The sequence below is a fragment of the Salvelinus fontinalis genome, chromosome 12 (genome assembly GCF_029448725.1).
Source record: "Salvelinus fontinalis isolate EN_2023a chromosome 12, ASM2944872v1, whole genome shotgun sequence".
NCBI classification, from domain to species: Eukaryota; Metazoa; Chordata; class Actinopteri; order Salmoniformes; family Salmonidae; genus Salvelinus; species Salvelinus fontinalis.
Window position 1 is genome coordinate 14735996 of NC_074676.1, and position 12534 is coordinate 14748529.

A 12534-nucleotide genomic window follows, 5' to 3' on the forward strand; every position below is an offset into this window, starting at 1 on the left:
TAATTACTATCTTGTCTCATTGCTACAACTCCCGTACGGGCTCGGGAGAGACGAAGGTCGAAAGCCATGCGTCCTCCGAAGCACAACCCAACCAAGCCGCACTGCTTCTTTAACACAGCGCGCCTCCAACCCGGAAGCCAGCTGCACCAATGTGTCGGAGGAAACACCGTGCACCTGGCCCCCTTGGTTAGCGCGCACTGCGCCCGGCCCGCCACAGGAGTCGCTGGAGCGCGATGAGACAAGGATATCCCTACCGGCCAAACCCTCCCTAACCCGGACTACGCTAGCCCAATTATGCGTCGCCCCACGGAACTCCCGGTCACGGCCGGCTGCAACAGAGCCTGGGCGCGAACCCAGAGACTCTGGTGGCGCAGTTAGCACTGCGATGCAGTGCCCTAGACCACTGCGCCACCCGGGAGGCCCTGTAAAATAAACATTTTGACTCTCGGGCCTGGTGGTCAATAATGGTAGGCCACAGGCAGAGAAATAAGATATCCTCATGATCTGTGGAGTCCCGGCTTTCGGTGTGTATCAACATATTGCATGTTTATGTTGTTTATACTTCACAACGCTAACCGGAATGTAGGTAGCAGCCATCTTGAAATGAGGTCATCGGCTCGGCCTACCCTTATAATGTGTACATGCCCATATATGGTAGTAAGTCATACCAAAGATTTGAAGACACCGATCAATAGCCAAAATACTCAGCTTTCCGCAAACACACTACTTTGCTGATAGGGGCTCCCGTTCTCATACCAGCAATAATTGAATAAAAACAATCTAATAGGGTTCCCAAATATGAGAACTTTGCATACAATAACTATATTTGTATGGTCAGCTCCAGAACGGTTGGAGTCTCTATAATCTGAGCCAGCTCTGAGGAGGCCTTCAAAGAGTTCAGCCAGGATGGCCTCAGGGTAGTAGAACAAGGCTGGGCAGTTGAGCACCGTGTCCCGATCTTGGCATCTGAGCAGCCCAGAGTCTCCTTCGAGTAGGCCAAATTGAGACGCATGTTGTCCCGGTTGAGCTTGGTGACAAAGCCCCTGAGCTTGGAGAGGAGGTGGAGCAATTCAGCAGTGGTGAAGCCCCCTGTCTCGAGGAACAGCAGGTTGTCGCTCAGAACCTCTGAGGGCTTGAGGAGCACGAAGTGGTTCTGACTGAGCAGCTTCTGCAGCCAGATCTTCATGTTGGTCGCATCGACCCTCAGCTCCAAGTGGATAATTTCCTCGTTCTGCCCCGCAGGGCAGCTGAAACTATGGGGGTGCTGGCCATCAGCTTTGTGACGATGAGCTTGTTCAGGTGCAAACTGGAAGTAGTCGATGTTGCCCCTCTGGTTGGCGTGATGGCTGGAGCAGGTGAAGAAGGAGGCAGGAACTTCTCGATGATGACAGTTAGATGGGTCAGATGGATCTCCACAGCTCTCTCTAGGCCTGCTGCTGTTCCGGGCTGCAGAGGACCGCCTCGGGGTAGAGCTCAAGGACACAGGCGATCACGAGGCCCTCTGCCCCAATGTCTCGCAGCAGGCTGGCCATCTCACTCATGTAGGCAGGGCTCGGGTGCAGGGCCCAACCCTGGTGCCTCTTCTGGATGTCCACTGAGAGGTCATAGATGGCTTCCACAGTCACATGGTTCTCTGCTCAGGATGAATTGTGATGATACTTTGACGATGTTTGGAGGACAAAACTGTTCTTTAAATTCACATGCAAGTTCTTTCACATCCCTTGTACTTTCCAAATAGAAACAACAAATAAGTACATAACGGTATATAAGCTAGTTAGCCAACAGTAGTACCTGAGGGTTATTTAAGCAATAAGGCCTGAGGAGGTGTGGTATATGGCCAATATACCACGGCTAAGGCTATGCTTATGTACAACACATTGCGGAGTGCCTGGATACAGCCCTTAGCTATGGCCATATACCACAAACTCCAGAGGTGCCTTATTGCGATTATAAACTGGTTACCAACGGAATTAGACCAGTAAAGAGTAATTTTTTGTCATACCATTGATATATACGGTCTGATATACCATGGCTGTTGGCCAATCAGCATTCAGTGTACGAACCACCCTGCTTATAATTATAAATATCTTAGCCAGTGGATGTGACGTTTTGTTATGAAACTGAACTTTGCTTCTTTGGTGGACTGGCTGTATGGTACTATCTGCAACTGCACCACAGCGCAACCAAGTGTACATGAACGGTAATGCACAGTTGAAGAGAGATACTGCAAACATCTAAACTCATCTCTTAAGGGACTCAAACTAAAAGGCAGACTAAAATTATTCAAGCTGAAAATGCATACTAAAATAATAAAGAAGGAAAATATCCTTTTCTCCCTCAGAGCTTCAGTCTTGCACCATACACTTCCAGTAATTAGGGTGTTTTGGCGAATGTACATTTCAAATCAAATAGCAGTCGATGCATCTCAGAAGCAGCAGAAAACAGAACAGACACTGATCACTGTAATCAGCACAGAGCTGAATTGGAGTGAACCGAGAGAGGCAGAGTTTCTCACAGTTGGGGCTTAATCACACCGCTTGATCACCAGCTCCACAAGCTGTTCTAACCCAGCTCAGGAAATGTCTGCAGATTTCCAATCTAATGACTGAGAAGAAATTGAGACTCATTATTGTAAGTCTGCATCAACATAAAAGGCACCTGAGGATAATGGCTTATATACAGGCAGCCAGGCAGGTACTATAGAATATAAATTAGATCTATCAAATCAGCAGTACCTATTGTATATTGTATTTAGCTCATGTAATCATGGTTTTTGTAGTGAGGTCAGGGATGAAGATGGTGGCTGGACCATTTTTGGGGACCGGCGCCCATTGACATCATTGTAAAAATCACTTCAATTAGCTCTTTGATCGCACAACTTTATTTTCTATTGTATTACAGATTGATGCTTGAACTCAATGTTATCAGTCTATAAAATGTCCTTGCTTGTATTAAGAACAAAAGCATTAATCAATACCATTATGATCAGCCTAAATTTGAATGCTTCTAAATTGCTAGAGACAATCACATGCTTCAGTGTCACAACTGAAGAAATGACAAAAATGAGATATGACAAAATGCCTATGACAAAAATAGCGAAGTGCACAATGCGCCCAGTATGTAATGAAATCAACCTAAAATCAACAGCATGTTGTGCGGCAGAATGACGTACCTACATGCCTTTCTGCCCAACCATAACCCTGCCCAGGATATACAGTTGGCCTCCCCAAGTACTTTGGCTTTTGGATTTGCCTTTGGTTCCATTAAACCACGCACACTAAATGACTACCATAAAACAACAAAAGTGATCAGCTCGAACTAGATACAGAGCAAGTTATAACCTCCAACACTTTGAACACTGGGAGGAACATAACCATGCATGTATGCACTTGCATACATGCACTCATGCAAGAAGACAAACAAACACTCACACACGCACACACACACATACACGTCTCTCTCTTACTCAGAAGCCCTTGGCATGGTGATAAACTGCTCCCAATGACTGAGTCAAACCAGTCCAACCATCAGCACTAGAAAGTGACAGCAGGGAACATCTTTTATTTCCTCACTTATTGTTTTGTCTTCTTAATGCCCTTCTCACTCACACTTTTGATGGCTTTCCACCTACACCTGACACTTTTCCCATGCTCAGGTCCACCCTAGCAAGATAATGAAAGATAAAGTGTGTGTGTGTGTGTGTGTGTGTGTGTGTGTGTGTGTGTGTGTGTGTGTGTGTGTGTGTGTGTGTGTGTATGTGTGTGTTTGTGTGTGCATGCGTGGGTGTTCGTGTGTGTTGCTTGTGTGTGTGTGCGCACACGTGCATGTGTGTGTGTATGTGTGGGGGGAGGGGGGACAGCTGAGATATGAGCTAATGGGGAGGATCTCAGTGACAACCCAGAACAGGTTACTCTGAGCTGGCAAAGTTGAAAAGCACATCCCCAGTGTGTGACAAACAGGAGTACAATACGGCATAGAATGAAAAATTTGAGGGAAATAGGATTTCTGCTGTTCGTTCTAGTTGGCACAGCCTACTCTGAGGCGCCAGAGGTACCAGAGTCCATCTTCAGACTAGAGGGAGGTGAAATAGAAATGGGCTACTGCTTTGGAGTCGACTATATCACTGTTTTAAGATCAGCTCCAGAGGGAGAACAGCTGATTGGTAATTCCTCAGACGAAGTGGCATCCCCTTCGCCTCCTGCAGACTTCGAGGGCCGCGTCAGACTCACCAACCAGCTCCAGCTCCTGGGCCTCCAGATCAGTCAGCTGAGACAGTCTGACTCGGGCGTGTACAGGAGGGAATGCTGGAAGGACAAGGCACTGGCCAACAAACATGAACACAAGCTGTCTGTGTGCGATGAGGAAATCAGCTCTGTGGATATCTCTGTGCGGCCCGACGGAGGGGCTGAACTGAAGTGTAACATCCCTGCCACAAGCCTGGAGGGGAAAACCATTCGATGGTACCATGAGGTGTTCCCCAACTATAAGGCTACCTGCTTCCTGGACACCAGTGTGTCTTCGGTACCCCTACAGGAGGAGCTACGGGAGGTCATTGCAGTGAAGAAAGGAGGCATCTCACTCAATGTCTCTGGTAGCGTGCTGAAGGACAGCCATCACTTCTACTGCCTGGTCATGGATGGACAGAGATGCCTCAGCTTCCAGAAAATCTACAACCCCAACAATGATGAGATCGACCCCAAGACTGTCTTCACGTCTGTGGGAGAGAAAGTGGTTCTCACCTGTCCTTCGGAGGAGAAGAACCAGGATCAGAGATGGGAGGCACCAATGGGCAATGTTAACTCAAAGTCAGTAAAGTCGGCCATCTTGGTCAGTGATGATAATGATGATGATGAGAAGAACTTCTCATTGATCGTTCATGTACTTTCTGCTAACTACTCTGGTGAATACAAATGTTTCTCTGCCTCACTACTTGTTGCTGAGTACGCCTTGGTTCTTTGCCCCAGTGGAGAGCCCACTGAGAGACAGTTTTCGGATGGAGAGGATGTTGTTCTAGAATGTGCCCAAGGCAGAGAGGAGTCTCACAGGGGTGCAATGGTGGAGTGGTATCGCAGAAAACCTCTGGAAGAAGAACACCTGATTCTGGACTCAAAGAATAAAACTATCGTCATTCCTGCGGACCTGAGGGGCCGGGTGGTTTTCTCTGAGCAGGATTCCTCTCTCCAACTGTTTGACCTTATCGAGGGGGACAGGGGGGAGTACTGGTGCGTGGTTCTGGGGAGCCCAGACTATATTGACGATGACAACTACATAGACAGTGATGATGATGATGATGATGATGATGATGATGATGATGATGATGATGAATACCCTGATGGCAATGATGACGATGGCAACAAGGACAGCATCTGGCAAGACTTCAAGGACTACATGGAAACATGCATTTCTAAACAGGTGACGTCTCTGACTCCAAAAGAGAAACCAGAGGATAAAGACAGAGCCATAAACACTGACTTTACCCCACCAAAGAAAAGGGACCCAGACACTGACACACCTGTGGAACAAGAGGCAGACAACACCATTGTTATTGCTGTGTGTGGAGCGCTGGCTGGGCTTCTAATCGTGGCAGTGATAGCAGCTGTGGTGGTTGTACGTCGGAGAAGAGCCACCAATACAGAGAGAGGTGCAGCCATGGGGTCTGGACTGAAAACGATGGGCACTGGGCTGAGTGAAGAAGAGAAACTGGACCCAGATGGACAAGGTCCATAACAGTCCGTCTCATCATTCCTCTATTCTGAACCAGTGGAGAGTGCCTCATGTACTCAAGCTTTTTCCTGGGGATCAATTGCATAAAGCAGTGCCTTAATGCTTAGTTCAAAAGATTATTTACTGATTTGACTGACAGGTGGATCAATGGTTGATCCTGTGTTATGATTCTGTTTTCATTGAAAAGCTTCACTTACTAACCAAAAGAGTTTTGTCAGGAACATATGACCTGAAAGTATGTGGGTTCAAACGGACACTGTTTCCTGCTAGTCTGTAACTCGCTGTCTTGCTGCTTATTTCCAAATCACAAATGTGTTTTTATGGAATGCAGTGTTTTACTGTAACAAGTGATTTACAGTAGGAGAGTTACACACACTCCATACAAAATATCTGTATTTTAATGAGAGACAACGTGGCAATAACTGTAAATATTAAAAACAGATAAGCAATAACAACGCTATGTTCAAATCTAATCTAAAGAATTTGAACATATTTTCTTTTTACAGCTAGGAAAAAATATCTTTGGCACAGATACATAACTGAAATGGGGCATGACTGTAATATGAAAACGCTTTGGGCCATTTATGACATGATGTGATGACTAAACCAGTCGGCTTGCTCTCTTGTCAAGTACAGTATGTGCATAATGGCATCGGTATGCGAAAAATAAACAGGCCTGAGAAACTTTCCATGGTGGTTGAGAGGTATTTTTCTTACCTACTATACAGTCCTTTAGGTTCAATTTGCCATTAAGTGTTAAGATAGTGGTATGCATGAACACCATTGTGGTTGATAAGGGATATATTTTATTCTACTACATTTATTTAGAAGTCTATGTTGTTTCTCTATGTATTATGGGTGGGGTTAGGTTTTAGTCTTGTATCTGATATGAGTATTTGATTTTACAGTGGGTTGATATTGATACACTCATTATCAAAATTCTATATTTTCTGTTCGTTATGTCTACAAGACCATTCATACAAATATGCATAGCATTACTGACTTAAACAACTTTACGGTTTTGCCACATATCTGGAATGAAAAAGAATGTCATCAACTGAAAAAAGTACAGCTCATTCTAAAAGATTTCTGCTGAAGTGATACGTGTATCGTTTTCATCAGGATATATATTTAGTCCTATTTTTTTGCAAGGTGACCCTCAGGTTTCATAAAGGATACAATAATACATTACATTATGACATTAAAAAACTACCAGTCATAAATACTCAGGGGACAAGCTGTACAACTCACCTTCACTAGAACAAAGGGCAGTCGCAGTGCATAATCAGGAGTATAATTCACTGCTAGATACACTGGTTGGACTATGACGTTAGGACATTCACACTGTATGAGTTACAAGGTTTCAGAATTATGTTGATAATGGTTTTGAGGGTACGCAAGGGGAATTCTTATTTTTCAGCCAAATTGTTCAAGTGTGCAAGAGAGAGAGAGAGAGAGAGAGAGAGAGAGAGAGAGAGAGAGAGAGAGAGAGAGAGAGAGAGAGAGAGAGAGAGAGAGAGAGAGAGAGAGAGAGAGAGAGAGAGAGAGAGAGAGAGAGAGAGAGAGAGAGAGAGAGAGAGAGAGAGAGAGAGAGAGAGAGAGAGAGAGAGAGAGAGAGAGAGAGAGAGAGAGAGAGAGGGGGATGGAGGGAGAGAGAGAGAGGGGGATGGAGGGAGGGGAGAGAGAGACAGTGAGGGAGAGAGAGATAGAGAAAGAGGGAGAGATTCTATATCACTGTACTAGTTGGGTGGCAAGTAGTCTGGCGGGTAGGAGCATTGAGCCAGTAACCAAAAGGTTGCAGGATCGAATCCCTGAGCTGACAAGGTAAACATCTGTTGTTCTGCCCCTGAGCAAGGAAGTTAACCCACTGTTCCCTGGGCACCGATGATGTGGATGTTGATTAAGGCAGTCCTCCGCACCTCTCTGATTCAGAGGGGTTACATGTGGAAGACACATTTTGGTTGAATGCATTCAGATGTACAACTGACTAGGTATTCCCATTTCCCTTAGTGCATAAAATTAATATGTGGTTGGAGAGAAAACACTAAATACAGAAGAACAAATGTGTAATTGAGTTTTTAACACAGTCAGGCGGATCCATTTACCAGTTTTATCTGTTGGTCTTCCATCACTGTTGTGTGTTGGTCTCTCAGGGGACGATATGTGTGTATGAGTGAGTCCATGATTAATTAGGCATGAGAACCAGAAGAAGCTGTTGGTCTCTAATATCTCTGCAGTTATCGATCCACGTTCTATGCAGGCCTCCCAGTGACGATTTGTGTGTATAACAGGAAAGAAACGCTTTATGTGCCCTCTGATGTGTTGCCATTGCAGTGTGTGATTGTATGTGTGTTTGGTTGTGTGCGTGCGTGCATCTCTCTGTCTGTCTGTGTGTGTGTCTGTGCGCTTGTGTGTATACAGTATGCAACAATGGCGATATTAAAACAACACATGGAACAGAGTAAGAGAATGATAAAAAGAGCAATAATTTACAGTTGGAAGTCGGAAGTTTACATACACTTAGGTTGGAGTCATTGAAACTCATTTTTCAACCACTCTACAAATGTATTGTTAACAAACTATAGTTTGGGCAAGTCGGTTAGGACATCTACATTATGCATGACACAAGTAATTTTACCAACAATTATTTACAGACAGATTATTTCACTTATAATTCACCGTATCACAATTCCAGTGGGTCAGAAGTTTACATACACTAAGTTGACTGTGCCTTTAAACAGCTTGGAAAATTCCAGAAAAGGATGTCATGGCTTTAGAAGCTTCTGATAGGCTAATTGACATAATTTGAGTCAATTGGAGGTGTACCTGTGGATGTATTTCAAGGCCTACCTTCAAATTCAGTGCCTCTTTGCTTGACATTATGGGAAAATCAAAAGAAATCAGCCAAGACCTCAGAAAACTAAATTGTCGACCTCCACAAGTCTGGTTCATCCAGGGGAGCATTTTCCAAACGCCTGAAGGTACCACGTTCATCTGTTGTTTGCAACAATACGCAAGTATAAACACCATGGGACCACGCAGCCGTCATACCGCTCAGGAAGGAGACGTGTACTGTCTCCTAGAGATTAACGTACTTTGGTGCGAAAAGTGCAAATCAATCCCAGAACGACAGCAAAGGAGCTTGTGAAGATGCTGGAGGAAACAGGTACAAAAGTAACTATAACCACAGTAAAATTAGTCCTATATCAACATAACCTGAAAGGCTGCTCAGCAAAGAAGAAGCCACTGCTCCAAAACCGCCATCAAAAAGCCAGACTACAGTTTGAAAATGCACATGGGGACAAAGATCGTACTTTTTGGAGAAATGTCCACTGGTTTGATGAAACAAAAATAGAACTGTTTGACCATAATGACCATCGTTATGTTTGGAGGAAAAAGGGGGAGGCTTGCAAGCCAAAGAACACCATCCCAACAGTGAAGCACGGGGTGGCAGCATCATGTTGTGGGGGTGCTTTGCTGCAGAGGGACTGGTGCACTTCACAAAATAGATGGCATCATGAGGGAGGAAAATTATGTGGATATATTGAAGCAACATCTCAAGACATAAGTCAGGAAGTTAAAGCTTGATCGCAAATGGGTCTTCCAACTGGACAATGACCCCAAGCATGCTTCCAAAGTTGTGGCAAAATGGCTTAAGGACAACAAAGTCAAGGTATTGGGGTGGCCATCACAAAGCCCTGACCTCAATCCTATAGAAGATTTGTGGGCAGAACTGAAAAAGCGTGTGCAAGCAAGGAGGCCTACAAACCTGACTCAGTTACACCAGCTCTGTCAGGAGGAATGGGCCAAAATTCACCCAACTTATTGTGGGAAGCTTGTGGAAGGCTACCCGAAACGTTTGACCCACGTTAAACAATTCAAAGGCAATGCTACCAAATACTAATTGAGTGTATGTAACTTCTGACCCACTGGGAATGTGATGAAAGAAATAAAAGATGAAATAAATCATTCTCTCTACTATTATTCTGACATTTGACATTCTTAAAATAAAATAAAGTGGGGATCCTAACTGACCTAAGACAGAGAATTTTTACTAGGATTAAATGTCAGGAATTGTGAAAAACTGAGTTGAAATGTATTTGGCTAAGGTGTATGTAAACATCCGACATCAACTGTACATACGGTAACTAAATACTCCACTAACTCGTCAGTGAAATCATGCAGAGAAATTAAGCTAGCCCAACTGTTAACCCAAACCATTCTTTTTCTTTACTTGGGCCTGTACTTCCTCTCCAGAAAACATTTGAGAAACTTAATACAATGATTTTCTCCTCTACATCTCTCGCCATCACAATCAACAGATAAAGGTGTCCGTGCTGCTTGGTGTCCCTGGTGAGTCCCTGGCGGCTGACTTGCTGGCTGAGCCTGTGGTGCTGCTAGCAGCGCTCAGTTGTAATTTGCCAGGTCCATTACTCCTGCCTGTGAATGTAATGGCTGTGAGCCCTGTGAGTGTGAAATAGTTGGTGAGAGAGAGGAGAATAGTTTGGCTGGGCTGTTGGTGTCTGGAGAGCGATGTGCTGTGTTAATGGCCCCAATTATGCACCAGAAGCCAGCGCTGATGGGTCCATGGGGACAGAGAGAGGGGGGGGGGGGGGGGGGGGGGGTGAGGGACCGATGGGAGGAAATTGCCCAAACAATATGAGCCAGGCTGGGATCTGAACACACACACACGCTAACCATTTCTATTACTGTTCTGGTCTCTCCCGTCAGGTGTCTAGTCTGTCCCGGGGAGACAGAGATTTATGTTTGTTTTTCAATGAGAACAAGCCTACCCCAGAGCCTCTAAATACAGTATACTCACAATCACTTTAAATTGGCTTCACTATAGTTTTGTTTTTTAGTATACAGTATATCAACTAGAGATGTGGAAATGTTAGAAAGGCTTATTTTCCTTCTCATCATCAGACATCAGAAATAAACCGTACCTCAGTCGACACAACTATTAGAAAAGGAAAAGCAAGTCGCAAGTAATAATTTGGTTTCTAACCCACAGCCTGATTGTTATCATTGTCTTGATGTTCCTGGGGTAAGGCTCAGGCTGCCTCTGTACCAGAAATGTTGCTGCCTCTGTGCCAGAAACCTTTTTTTGTTTGATTTGATGTGTCATTATGAAACACTCGCACGAGAATCCCCAGCCGAGCGACTAGAGACGCAGGGACCGGTTAGACAGGGAACGTCTTAGTCAGGTAATTGTCTATTTTGACATGTCAGAAGTACTAGCATCTTCTTTAACTGTCACGATGGGTGCCAAGAGGAAATTTCACTGCTAGAACATTTCTGATCCCACGCATTGACATAAAGTTACCCACATACAGTGGATTCACTGTAATTGCTATTTTTTACTCTCAAGCTGCAGGCTTGCATTTCTAAAGAAAAGGTCTGAGTTTGGTACTCAACAGTATTCAAATGTAGACTTGAAAGATAAAATCATTCAAAGATATGAAGTATCATGCAAACAACCCACATTCCATTATGGTCAATCTATGCCTTACGTTTTATCCGGCTGAGAAGTAGCTAATGTTCCTGAACACAAAGAGAGTCAAAATTGGATCATCTATATTCAAGTGAGCTCCTATTCAAAAAAACTATTTTAGTCATGTTTAAATGCATCACACATAAATAAGCACATGCCAGAAGAGAGACATTTAATGCACACAGACACATGAATGCATGTATGCACACACACCATCATCATCACCTAAATTGCACCCAGCCCAGCCAAGCTCAAATGAATAGATGAGACGTCCAAAAATTGCAGAAAGCTGGGAGCAAATGCATGCCACTGTGTATCAGTCAGATGATTGGCTAATGCAGTCGTCACTTATTATTTGGAATTTTCAAAGATAGAAGCCAGTGAATGGATCAGCCTATGTGTCAGATATGTTTATGTGTGCGTCCCAAATGGAACTCTATTCCCTACATAATGCCCTATAGGCCCTGGTCAAAGTAGCGCGCTATAAAGGGAATATGGTGTCATTTGGAATGCAGATCCTCCCTCAGTTGACAGTGGAGAGGCCAGGAGGGAGACAATGAGATGGGTGGGGTCAGGGGCTCTGTGGACACCAGAGGACAGCACAGGGCCAGATATGAAACAGGCTGTGATTAGGATTCTGATTGAGGTAAGCATTATTCCATAGAATCTGTGACCTGAAATTTGACATACTGTAACAAACAGTACACAATCTCTACACAAACTTTGAAGACACTCAGAACTTAGATAAGAAGCTGAGACTAAGAGACTGGACAATTAAATGAATGTCACATTATATAAAGTTTAACTATATTAATAAGCAATATATATTTCAAACTATTAAATATATTTGTAGGCTATAAACTATATTTGTTTCTATATTACGACAATAGTACTGTATAATGCTGGAAACCAAGCACCAATAACATTGCTCAGGTTTTCTAATACGTTCCTAGAACAGTTTAGGAGCACATTACATTAGAGGAAAAGTCTGCCTGTGTGCCCTTGTGGTTGTTTGCTCAATCAAATTTTGCTTCCTCTGTTGGCATACTGGTAGGTTGAAATTAGATTTTCTTTCACCTGCTTATTATGTGGCAGCAGAGCCTGCTCCGAGGGGTGCTTTTTACTCACTCAACTCAGACAAAGCATAGAGGGAACTCAGGGAAGTTAACTTTCCTTCACAGATCAAATCCATCCTCAGAAAATGTCGGAGAGCTGTACTTTCCCCTGTCACATTCTGACTGACAGCTTATCTGATTGACAAAAAACATTGCAGATAGTTACTGAGCCCAGATCTCATGAGAAAGGTTATCCAGACC

At 44.1% G+C, this 12534-nt stretch overlaps 1 pseudogene; it reads right to left on the reverse strand.

Annotated features, from left to right (window-relative positions):
- Positions 1–773: 773 nt before the first annotated feature.
- On the reverse strand, positions 774–2030 carry LOC129867695 (transcription termination factor 2, mitochondrial-like; annotated as a pseudogene).
- Between the last annotated feature and the right edge of the window lie 10504 nt (positions 2031–12534).